The sequence below is a fragment of the Schistocerca serialis genome, chromosome 4 (genome assembly GCF_023864345.2).
Source record: "Schistocerca serialis cubense isolate TAMUIC-IGC-003099 chromosome 4, iqSchSeri2.2, whole genome shotgun sequence".
NCBI classification, from domain to species: domain Eukaryota; kingdom Metazoa; phylum Arthropoda; class Insecta; order Orthoptera; family Acrididae; genus Schistocerca; species Schistocerca serialis.
The window spans coordinates 787,193,340-787,205,745 of NC_064641.1; the positions used below are offsets into that span (position 1 = coordinate 787,193,340).

The following is a 12,406-nucleotide window of genomic DNA, read 5'->3' on the forward strand; positions in this document are numbered from 1 at the left end:
GGCTATAAGCTGATTGGATGACAGGATGAAGAGGAGGGGTATCAAATGTTTATTACTCGGAACATTTTAATTTTTCAAAAAATGTTGAAATGTGTGTTAATTCCTAAGGGACCAAATTGCTGAGGTCATCGGTCCCTACATTTACACACTACTTAAACTAAAGTAACTTATGCTAAGAACAACACACACATCCATGCCCGAGCGAGGACTCGAACCTCCGGCGGGAGAGGCCGCGCAGTCCGTGAGTTTTTTTTTTTTTTTTTTTTTTTTTTTTTTTTTTTTTTTTTTTTTTTTTTTTTTTTTGAAAGATATATTTTTATTCTCAACCGTCCTCAACGCAGTTTAGCGGTACCGAGAGCGGTCATCGTCAGAGGCAGTACCTTGGTATGACAGTAACACGTCACACAGTGATGTGGCGTCGACCTTGGACACTGGAACCGCGCTGCCGCAGCTCGTTCGGGCAGCGAGCGACAAGTGGTTCCCGCGCCGGCGCCTGACCGGCAGGTGGCTCGGCGAGTGTGAAGTGGTGAGTGGGGCCGATGCACGCCGCGCCGGGCTGTGGGTCGGGTCCCGAGCGGCGCCTTACCTGCCCGGCTCCCACGAGCTGTTATTTGATTTCCTGCCCGCCGCTCGGCAATTACGTTTGTTTACGGCCTGGCGCCGCCAATGACTTGCCTAATTATATTCCTCAACTCCCGTCCGGACAGTCTCTTTTTCTGCGCCATGGCACACTGCCCCGTCGCTAAACTAGTCCGCTACTCGGTCTGTTGCTACAGTGTTCAAAACACTTAGAAAAACAATTAAGGCAATGGTTCAGACACTACTCGCAATGAAATGCCCCTCCAAGACATGTTGTTTCAGGGTTTTTGTGAAATAAATTCCCTAATAGAGTCTCCAATTATTATGAACTTCTCGTAACAAAACCTTCTAGATCGCTTAATGTATTTTCACTTATTACAATGCTTCATCTAGTGTCACCATCGTAAGGTAACACTTTTTGGTATATATACTTTCAAGCGAATTTCTTCAACAAGCAGTTAGTTTTTTGAATCCCACGAAATGCAGATGATTTCTTGCAGCACACAAATGGAATACGATTTAAGTAAGAGGTTTTAAATTACACTTACCACATAAAACATTAACACTGTTGCTAACATACATACTCTGGAAACATGTTCCAGAGAGTCAATACAATACGTACGACAATGCCACTGTTTACGAAAAATTACCTAAAATAGAAGTTAACAAAACGATAGACATCAAAGAAAAAACGCCCTAACGAACATCTATAAATTTCCTACGAGTACTATAAACATAGACCTCCACGAACACACAGTAACCGTAGATATGTGGGCAGTCAAATAACCTACAGTGAGTCCAAAAAGTATTCGTCTAGCTGCATATCTTTTAGAAAACAAAGTCTGTGTAACATGAAAAGAAATTTATACAAAATACAAAGAGCCAGTCATATAGGAAGCACCTCGGTAAGCAATTTTTGTTGAAATGCAAGGAAAGATATACATCCAAATCAACAGCACGGTTAACAAACTAGAAAATGTGATACAAGAGCTAGTTCATAAACTATTCGTCCACCATCTGAACATGCCGAAATTCTGCGCGCTGTGATTAAACTATAACGCTGACCCACGGCATACACTAGAGTCAACCGTGCGCGGCCCCACTCTATTGCCTGTTGTGGTTTTGAACGGCGCCGATACAGTGCAATTAGCGACATGGGCCGTAAAGGTAGTGAAACGACGCTGATCGAAAGGAAACTTATTCCGCGCTTACATATTGAGTGCAAATCTTCTTACGAGATTGAAAATGCAGTCGGTAGACCTAGACAACGGTTCAGTCTATAATAGATCGATTTTACGTAACAAAATCATTAAGGAACCAATCACGTACCGGACGCCCTCACACTTTGACTGATGCAGACGTGAGGTTTATCATGAGGAAAATGAAGAAAAAACCTAAAATCAGCGCTCTTAAGTTGGCTGGGGAGTTACAGTCTATGGGAAAGAAGGTATGTGCCAACACAATCAGAAACACCTTCAAAACGTATGGGTAACACGGCCGGGTAGCGCGCAAGAAATTTTGGGTCAGTGAACAGAATCGAAAGAAGCGTCTTCATTTTGCGATGGAACATAGATTCAAAAAGAAAGACTTCTGGAGTAGAGCAATACCGTTGTGGCCGAGCGGTTCTAGGCGCTTCAATCCGGAACCGCGAGGCTGCTACGGTCGCAGGTTCGAATCCTGCCTCGGGCATGGTTGTGTGTGATGTCCTTAGGTTAGTTAGGTTTAAGTAGTTCTAAGTTCTAGGGGACTGATGACCTCATTTGTTAAGTCCCATAGTGCTCAGAGCCATTTGAACCATTAGTAGAGCAATATTTTCTGATTAGAGTAAATATAACGTATTCGGGTCGGATGGTAGACGAATGATGTGGCGTAAGAAGAATGGGGAGATGTTGCCACGCAATCTTGTGCCAACTTTAAAACACAGTGGTGACTCCCTGATGGCGTGGGGCTGTACGAGTGCTGCAGGTGTTGGAAAATTACATTCCATAGAAGGTACAATGGATCGCCATACGTATATCAACATTTTAAAGGACAATCTGAACCCTAGCGCCGAAAAATTAGATCTGCAAGGAAATTACATTTTTCAACGAGATAACGACCCAGAGCATACGGCTCTGAATACAAGGCTGTGGCTCCTGTACAATAACCCAAAACAACAGCCCTCCTCAGAGCCCAGACATTAATCCCATTGAACACCTTTGGAAAGTACTGGAATATAGCATTACGAGAAGACACATATCTAACAAGAGAGACCTAAAAGAAGCACTTCAAGACGAATGGGACAAAATTCCAGCCTTTCTGACAGCAAACTTGGTAAAGTCGATGCCCAGACGACTACAAGCAGTAATAGCTGCAAAGGGAAACACCATTAAATATTAATTGTTGTAACTGAATTCATATTTTCAGATTGTAAATTTAAAAAAAAAAAATATGTGTGGACGAATAGTTTTCGAAGCAGCCCTTGAGTAAATTCTCCATTTTGTCAAATTTGTTATCGCTATGGATGAATTTATTTCCTTGTCCATTAATAAAAATGACTTAACAAGGTTCGTTGCATATGACTGGATGTTCATATTTTATGTTCCGTTCCTTTCACGAGACGCATACATATTTTCTTAAAAAAAATACAACTAGACGAATACTTCTTGGACTCACTGTATGTACCATCAGTATAACAGTGCTTATACTTTGTAAACATATGTCATTATAGCTGAAAAACTGTCAGATTACTGTCGTAACAAATTACCACCTTAATTCAGCAAATATAGAGCGACAGTCAAAATACAGTAACCAGCGATGTTATATGTATGCCAGTCCATTTAGACCATTGGTCGTCAAACATTTTTGTTCAAGAGGCAATACTGACGTTGTGATGCTGCACATCGGCCGCATATCCACCGATGTTATTATTAACTGGTCACCTACCCTCACATAACGCAATCCCGCAGTGGACGTGTTACTTACTCCGCGCCCACGAGGCAAGCGGCCAATTTGACGTCGTTCACCGTCGAATTCACCAATGTCTATTAAAATTTAGCACATCTTCAGATATTACTGTCTCTTTAAGCATTTTTGTTCATTAATCAGCAGGAAAAGTACACTCCTAAGAGGTTGTTCAAATTACTTTACGTTTTTGGATTCGGATGTTAGTTGCGAGACGCATGTTATTACAAAATTTGGCTGAGTACTGATGGCCGCGCAAATACTTGATTCGTTTGACGACCACTGATATAGATAACATATACGTAAGTAGAAATGTATGGTCAGTGTTTTACTATAACACAAAATTTGTAATGAAAATAAGGTCACCATCATTGCACGGCAGGTTACTTGGTAAGAGCAATTTAACCGAAAGAGATCTGTAGTGAATGCAAATAAATATACTACTTTCAAACTCGTTATAAAATTAAAATGGGTTTTATTACGTTTTTTTCTTGCCGCAAACGATAGATATAGCAAGAGAGACAATCTGGGACAGATGAGAGTATTGCCATCTGTTGGGATTATAGAGACGACATCTATGACATCTATGAGCGAGTGAGAGAAACTACGCAGCGCCAGTGAATTTTCGAAAATCAGCTGCATAGCTGTACCTATAAAAAACAATAATTATTCTTTGATATGGAGAAGTATTAATTTATTCTTAAGAAAGTTCTCGCGTTTCATGGATGGAGAAATGAGCTGTGCTATCTCCTGAGAGATTGTGGGAGCGAAAGATGGTTTTATTGTAAAATTTTAAGAAGGAAATAGCACTGAGCATTGAAAAATTTACGAGGGAATGTAAATAAAAAAATGTATGCTAATTAAGTGGAATGTTAAATACAATCTCAGTAATTATTTCTTTCCCTTAATTTATCACACCGTAGATGGTGACTTTTCTTGTAAAAATTAAATTACAGCCCTTTAGTTTTAAGCACAAATCAATGCAAGAGAGTTCTGCTAGTGACCTAAATAGGCAGGTAGTGCTATTTTCGTTGTTTACTACAAGAAGTGGCTAGCAACCACAGTTTAGTCAACAATCAGCCGCCTTTAGTGAATTAGCAGTCTAGTTAAAAGTTGATTAACTCTCTACAGTAAACTGATTTCTCAGGATGGATAGGATGTGTGATTGCTGTGTACGGACGCAGGAGGAGCTGGCCACTGTTCGCGAAAAGCTGAACGTGTTGATGGCCGCGGTCAGCCGTCTTCAGGCTGCTGCCTCGGAGTGTAGCGGCAGTGGGGAGTCTGGTGCGTCGCGTGGTACACCCCAGGTGTTACATGCTTCACCCACTGTCCCTGCTGTCGAGACATCTTTGCGGGTACCGGGTGCGGTTGGGCCACCCTCTCCCCAAGGAGAGTGGCGGGTTCAGCGGCGTTCGCGGTGCACGAGGCGGAGGGTCAATGTGGAGGCTGGCCGTGCGGCATCCCCCGCTCTGCCTGTGAGTGGACATGTGGCCGCTCCTTCAGCAAGGTCCGAGCAGGCACACGGGAGGAGGGGTTTATTAGTTATTGGGAGCTCCAACGTTAGGCGGGTGACAGAGCCCTTTAGGGAAATAGCGGAAAGGTCGGGGAACAAGGCCAGTGGTCACTCTGCCTGCTTGCCGGGGGGTCTCATCCGAGATGTGGAGGAGGCCCTGCCGGCGGCGATAGAGAGCACTGGGTGCACCCAACTGCAAATTGTTGCTCATGTTGGCACCAATGACTCCTGCCGTCTGGGTTCAGAGGTCATCCTCAGTTCGTACAGGCGGTTGGCGGAATTGGTGAAGAGGGAAAGCCTCGCTCGCGGGGTGGAATCAGAGCTAACTATTTGTAGTATCGTTCCCAGAACCGATCGCGGTCCTCTGGTTTGGAGCCGAGTGGAAGGCTTAAACCAGAGGCTCAGACGATTCTGCGGAGATCTGGGGTGCAAATTTCTCGACCTCCGCTATCGGGTGGAGAAATGTAGGGTCCCCCTGAATAGGTCAGGCGTGCACTACACGCCGGAAGCGGCTACAAGGGTAGCGGAGTACGTGTGGAGTGCACATGTGGGTTTTTTAGGTTAGAGAATTCCCTCCCTAGGCCCGACAAGACGCCTCCTGAGACGGGGCAAGGTAGGAGTAGGCAAAATGCAACAGGGAATAACAATATTAGTGTGCTAATAGTAAACTGCAGGAGCGTCTATAGAAAGGTCCCAGAACTGCTCTCATTAATAAACGGTCACAACGCCCATATAGTACTAGGGACAGAAAGTTGGCTGAAACCAGACGTAAACAGTAATGAAATCCTAAAATCAGATTGGAATGTATACCGGAGAGACAGGCTGTACAGTGAAAGGGGAGGCGTGTTTATAGCGATAAGAAGTGCAATAGTATCGAAGGAAATTGACGGAGATCCGAAATGTGAAATAATTTGGGTGAAGGTCACGGTTAAAGAAGGCTCAGACATGGTAATTGGGTGTCTCTATAGGCCCCCTGGCTCAGCAGCTGTTGTGGCTGAGCACCTGAAGGATAATTTGGATAATATTTCGAGTAGATTTCCCCACCATGTTATAGTTCTGGGTGGAGATTTTAATTTGCCGGATATAGACTGGGAGACTCAAACGTTCATAACGGGTGGCAGGGACAAAGAATGCAGTGAAATTTTTTTGAAGTGCTTTATCTGAAAACTACCTTGAGCAGTTAAACAGCGAACCGACTCGTGGCAATAACTTATTAGACCTTCTGGTGACAAACAGACCCGAACTATTTGAAACAGTTCACGCAGAACAGGGAATCAGCGATCACAAAGCGATTACTGCATCGATGATTTCAGCCGTAAATAGAAATATTAAAAAAGGTAGGAAGGTTTTTCTGTTTAGCAAAAGTGACAAACAGCAGATTACAGAGTACCTGATGGCTCAACACAAAAGTTTTCTCTCAAGTACAGATAGTGTTGAGGATCAGTGGACAAAGCTCAAAACCATCGTACAATATGCGTTAGATGGTTATGTGCCAAGCAAGATCGTAAGAGATGGAAAAGAGCCATCGTGGTACAAAAACCGAGTTAGAAAACTGCTGCGGAAGCAAAGGGAACTTCACAGCAAACATAAACATAGCCAAAGCCTTGCAGACAAACAAAAACAACGCGAAGCGAAATGTAGTGTGAGGAGGGCTATGCGAGAGGCGTTCAATGAATTCGAAAGTAAAGTTCTATGTACTGACTTGGCAGAAAATCCTAAGAAATTTTGGTCTTATGTCAAAGCAGTAGGTGGACCAAAACAAAATGTCCAGACACTCTGTGACCAAAATGGTTCTGAAACAGAGGATGACAGACTAAAGGCCCAAATACTAAATGTCCTTTTCCAAAGCTGTTTCACAGAGGAAGACTGCACTATAGTTCCTTCTCTAGATTGTCGCACAGATGACAAAATGGTAGATATCGAAACAGACGACAGAAGGATAGACAAACAATTAAAATCGCTCAAAAGAGGAAAAGCGGCTGCACCTGATGGGATACCAGTTCGGTTTTACACAGAGTACGCGTAGGAACTTGCCCCCCTTCTAGCAGCGGTGTACCGTGGGTCTCTATAAGAGCGTAGCGTTCCAAAGGATTGGAAAAGGGCACAGGTCATCCCCGTTTTCAAGAAGGGACGTCGAACAGATGTGCAGAACTATATCTCTGACGTCGATCAGTTGTAGAATTTTGGAACACGTATTATGCTCGAGTATAATGACTTTTCTGGAGACTAGAAATCTACTCTATAGGAATCAGCATGGGTTTCGAAAAAGACGATCGTGTGAAACCCAGTTCGTGCTATTCGTCCACGAGCTCAGAGGGCCATAGACACGGTTCACAGGTAGATGCCGTTTTTCTTGACTTCCGCAAGGCGTTCGATAGAGTTCCCCACAGTCGTTTAATGAATAAAGTAAGAGCATATGGACTATCAGACCAATTGTGTGATTGGATTGTTCCTAGATAACAGAATGCAGCATGTCATTCTCAATGGAGAGAAGTCTTCCGAAGTAAGAGTGATTTCAGGTGTGCCGCAGGGGAGTGTCATAGGACCGTTGCTATTCACAATATACATAAATGACCTTGTGGATGACATCGGAAGTTCACTGAGGCTTTTTGCAGATGATGCTGTGGTGTATCGAGAGGTTGTAACAATGGACAATTGTACTGAAATGCAGGAGGATCTGCAGCGAATTGACGCATGGTGCAGGGAATGGCAATTGAATCTCAATGTAGACAAGTGTGCTGCGAATACATAGGAAGATAGATCCCTTACCATTTAGCTACAAAATAGCAGGTCAGCAACTGGAAGCAGTTAATTCCATAAATTATCTGGTAGTACGCATTAGGAGTGATTTAAAATGGAATGATCGTATAAAGTTGAGCGTCGGTAAAGCAGATGCTAGACTGAGATTCATTGGAAGAATCCTAAGGAAATGCAATCCGAAAACAAAGCAAGTAGGTTACAGTACACCGCTTCGCCCACTGCTTGAATATTGCTCAGCAGTGTGGGATCCGTACCAGATAGGGTTGATAGAAAAAATAGAGAAGATCCAACGGAGAGCAGCGCGCTTCGTTACAGGATCATTTAGTAATCGCGAAAGCGTTACGGAGATGATAAACTCCAGTGGAAGACCCTGCAGGAGAGACGCTCAGTAGCTCGGTACGGGCTTTTGTTAAAGTTTCGAGAACATACCTTCACCGAAGAGTCAAGCAGTATATTGCTCCCTCCTACGTATATCTCGCGAAGAGACCATGAGGATAAAATCAGTGAGATTAGAGCCCAGACAGAAGCATACCGACATTTCTTTTTTCCACGAACAATACAAGACTGGAATAGAAGGAAGAACCGATAGAAGTACTCAGGATACCGTCCGCCACACACCGTCAGGTGGCTTGCGGAGTATGGATGTAGATGTAGATGTAGATGTAGTGAATCGGAACCCAAATGCACTTACATGGGACCGATTATAAATGGTTCAAATGGCTCTGAGCATTATGGGACTTAACATCTGTGGTCATCAGTCCCCTAGAACTTAGAACTACTTAAACCTAACTAACCTAAGGACATCACACACATCCATGCCCGAGGCAGGATTCGAACCTGCGACCGTAGCGGTCACGCGGTTCCAGACTGAAGCGCCTAGAACTGCTCGGTCACACCGGCCGGCTGGACCGATTATAACTTCATTTTCAGGACGAAGTGCAGGACGACATCTATTCACCGATAGGTAAACTGAAAAGTCATTGCACAAGAATGTTCACATTACAGTAGTTGGCATAACATTTTTCTTGTATGATTACTGTAGCTAGAAAGTATACTAGCTGGATATAGCCGCGCGGTCTAGGGCGTCTTGTCACGGTCCGTGCGGCTCCTTCCGTCGGAGGTTCGAGTCCTCCTTCGGGCATGGGTGTGTGTGTTGTCCATAGCGTAAGTTAGTTTAAGCTAGATTAAGTAGTGTGTAGGCTTAGGGACCGATGACCTCTGCAGTTTGGTCCCAAAAGAACTTACCACAAATTTACAAATTTCCTAGCTGGATAGTTTTAATTAGACTTATTAAGTCACTCCTTCGAATATAATGGTAACTCTAGCCTCCCAGCAGATAACGTGGAAAGTGCAGCGACGTCCTTTCAGAGAACTGGAATATGTATTTTTTTTATCTGATTCCTAAGCGTAGGTCACTACAAAGCCGCCACTGCAGTTGTGAAAACGAAATACCATACGTCCAGTGAAATCCAAGTCTTAACTTTCTCTCATTCTGCGTTACAACAGCAAACCTTCTGTAGTGTTGGCAGAAGCGCCAACACTGGGTTGCTAGAGGAGGCCGAAATGCACGCGTTTAATGACACGCTGACTGGAACAGGTCAGAGAAATAATACTAGCAAAACAGGAGGTAACTGGTAGAATACTTAACTTTAATCCACAATTGTAGAACATCGCTCTTGATGATACATGCTTCACATAATAAATATCAATTGAATACGGCGCCTTGCTAGGTCGTAGCAAATGTAGCTGAAGGCTATGCTAACTATCGTCTCGGCAAATGAGAGCGTATTTGTCAGTGAACCATTGCTATGAAGGTCGGCTGTACAACTGGGACGAGTGCTAGTAAGTCTCTCTAGACCTGCCGTGTGGTGGCGCTGGGTCTGCTACCACTGACAGTGGCGACACGCGGGTCCGGCGTATACTAATAGACCGCGGCCGATTTAAAGGCTACCACATAGCAAGTGTGGTGTCTGGCGGTGACACCACACCTTCATTACTTACTTTGGATAAAGCATTGGTCTCAGTACCATGAGGATCTCAATTGATTATAGAGTACTCCAAATACTTCCTTCGTGTCACGAGGAAGTCCGATGTACGCGGTCATCTACTAGCATCACAGATCAAAGCTTAGAAGTCGCAGAACAATATTCAATGTCAGTTGCTATAAAACATCTTCGTAAGAGGGACGTTAGCTCTAACAAGGAAGTATACACTCACTGAGTCACCTAAGTTTCTCATCTTTCTCACCGTTGCAAGTCACATACTGTGATGCAACCAATTCTGCTCTAGCACGATATACTCCTCAAGTATCTTCGAGTTTGGAGGTTAAAAATTTTACAAGCCTGCTGAATACTATATAAGAGCGCTAGGTGCAGAGTAGTGGAGTAATCCCTGCCTACTAACGCGCCACGCTACTACGAGCTGCGTTTGTCGCGTCTAACTACGAACTACAACCTTATGCGCAACCTCGGTGATCCACTGCGTGTCGGCTTCACATGAAAGTTCTGATCAGTCGTAGTAAATAAAAGTATGGTACTTTATCTACACAGCTCTGTATATAATCTGATCGAAAGAGCCGGCCGCTGTGGCCTAGTGGTTCGAATTATTCATTTTACTCGAAGTGGCTCATTGCTGCGTAGAACGCTGATGTTGAACCAGGGAGTGCCGTTTCGTGAAACGGCGCTCCAAAATATTTTAAAATTTCAGTGTTGTAGAACACTAAAATGCTGTTATAGCACACTTAACATAACGTCTGTGGTTATTTTAAGTGAAACCTGTGTTACATTTTGAGTGCGCGCGTGAGACAAATTCTGTTTTGTTGTTTGTTGATACCGGCGATGTTCATAGGATACCTGTTGATATATGTGAGTTGTTTGAGCGGAGAGGGTTGGTGAAGGTCTGCGCACCGTTGGCGAGATACAGCAAGTTGGCATTCCGCACATTGGTTAGACTTTACAACTGTGACGTGTGTTTCATGCCAGTGATACTAGCAGATTCATTTATTAAATCAGAAGAAGCAAGAAACAGCGAATTTACAACATTCACAGGTGATCAGCCATTGATTGTGCAATTTGCAGTAAACAATACGTATGATTTTGCCACTGCTGCTGAAATGGTTGCCAGATACAGTGACGGTGTAGATTTCAATTGTGGCTGCCCCAGCGCTGGGCAATCAGTGAATGTGTGAGTGCCTATCTACCTGAAAAACCACAGCTGCCGGCCGAGGTGGCCCAGCGGTTAAAGGCGCTACAGCCTGCAACCGCGCGACCGCTACGGTCGCAGGTTCGAATCCTGCCTCGGGCATGGATGTGTGTGATGTCCTTAGGTTAGTTAGGTTTAAGTAGTTCTAAGTTCTAGGGGACTGATGACCTTAGAAGTTAAGTCCCATAGTGCTCAGAGCCATTTTGAAACCACGGCTTGTGAAAGACATGGTGCTGCAGTTGCACAACAGGATTCCACATCCATATTCGGTGTCTGCAAAAATACGCATCGAACATGATATTAGGTTGACAGTTGAACTCTGTAGAACTTTGGAAGCTCCTGGATTATCATTTATAACAGTTCATACTCGAACTGTGGAACAAAGAAACCAGTTAATCAATCAGGAAAACTTGAAACTGATTTCACATTCCAATAGAATACCAGTAGGGGCAAATGGTGATGTCAGGACATTGGCTGACGCTGAGCAACTGCAAGAACTGCAAGGTGCAAAGGTGTAATGTCGGCCCATGAAATACTTACCAACCCATGCTGGATACCATCAGACCCCAGTGGAATGCATCCAGGAATGGATAACACTAGCCAAGGCAATGAAGGTTCTCTTCAAATCTTTTCACCACCATCTTGTGTTTATGCTGGAAAAAGTTCTTGCCAAACAAGATCGTCTAATTTTTAACTGTCTGAAAGACGAAGAGTCTGTTCTGAAGTATCTCAAAGATTATTTTGATATTTTCCCAAAAGAAAAATCACAGAATTTCGATCCAGCCAATTTTACAGTCTGTGATTATTCATGTGTGTTGAACAGAAGTTTGTCTGAGACCAAAAGTAAACTCTCTGAAGACACAAGTTCAGAAGCTATTTTCGAACATTGCTGTATTTTTAATGTGTAGCAGCTAAAAACCGAAAGCTAATACATGTCCTCTTTAAATATAAAAAATGGTTCTAGGAGCTTCAGTCCGGAGCCGCGCTGCTGCTGCGGTCGCAGGTTCGAATCCTGCCTCGGGCATGGATGTGTGTGATGTCTTTAGGTTAGTTAGGTTTAAGTAGTTCTAAGATCTAGGGGACTGATGACCTCAAATGTTAAGTCCCATAGTGCTTAGAGTCATTTGAACCATTTTGATCGAAAGTATCTAGAATGCTAAGTAGACCACCAGATGTCACGAGAGGCGAACTTGTCAGTTTAAAAGAAGATGGGAATTATTGTCAGTAAAGCAGCAGTAACTACATAATGGTTCAGTCAGGGGAGCTCAGTGATTTCCATCGTGGAATGTCACCTGAATAACAAATCCACTTTATCCCTTCTAAAGCCGTACTCGATAATGAATCACGATTCTTCAGAGGACAATGTCTCTCCATCTACGCCTAATACCTGCAGGCACTACGGCATCAGGT

At 43.7% G+C, this 12,406-nt stretch overlaps 1 pseudogene; it reads left to right on the forward strand.

Annotated features, from left to right (window-relative positions):
- Positions 1–723: 723 nt before the first annotated feature.
- LOC126474766 (tRNA-dihydrouridine(20a/20b) synthase [NAD(P)+]-like) overlaps positions 724–12,406 on the forward strand; it is a 40,491-nt pseudogene continuing 28,808 nt past the window's right edge.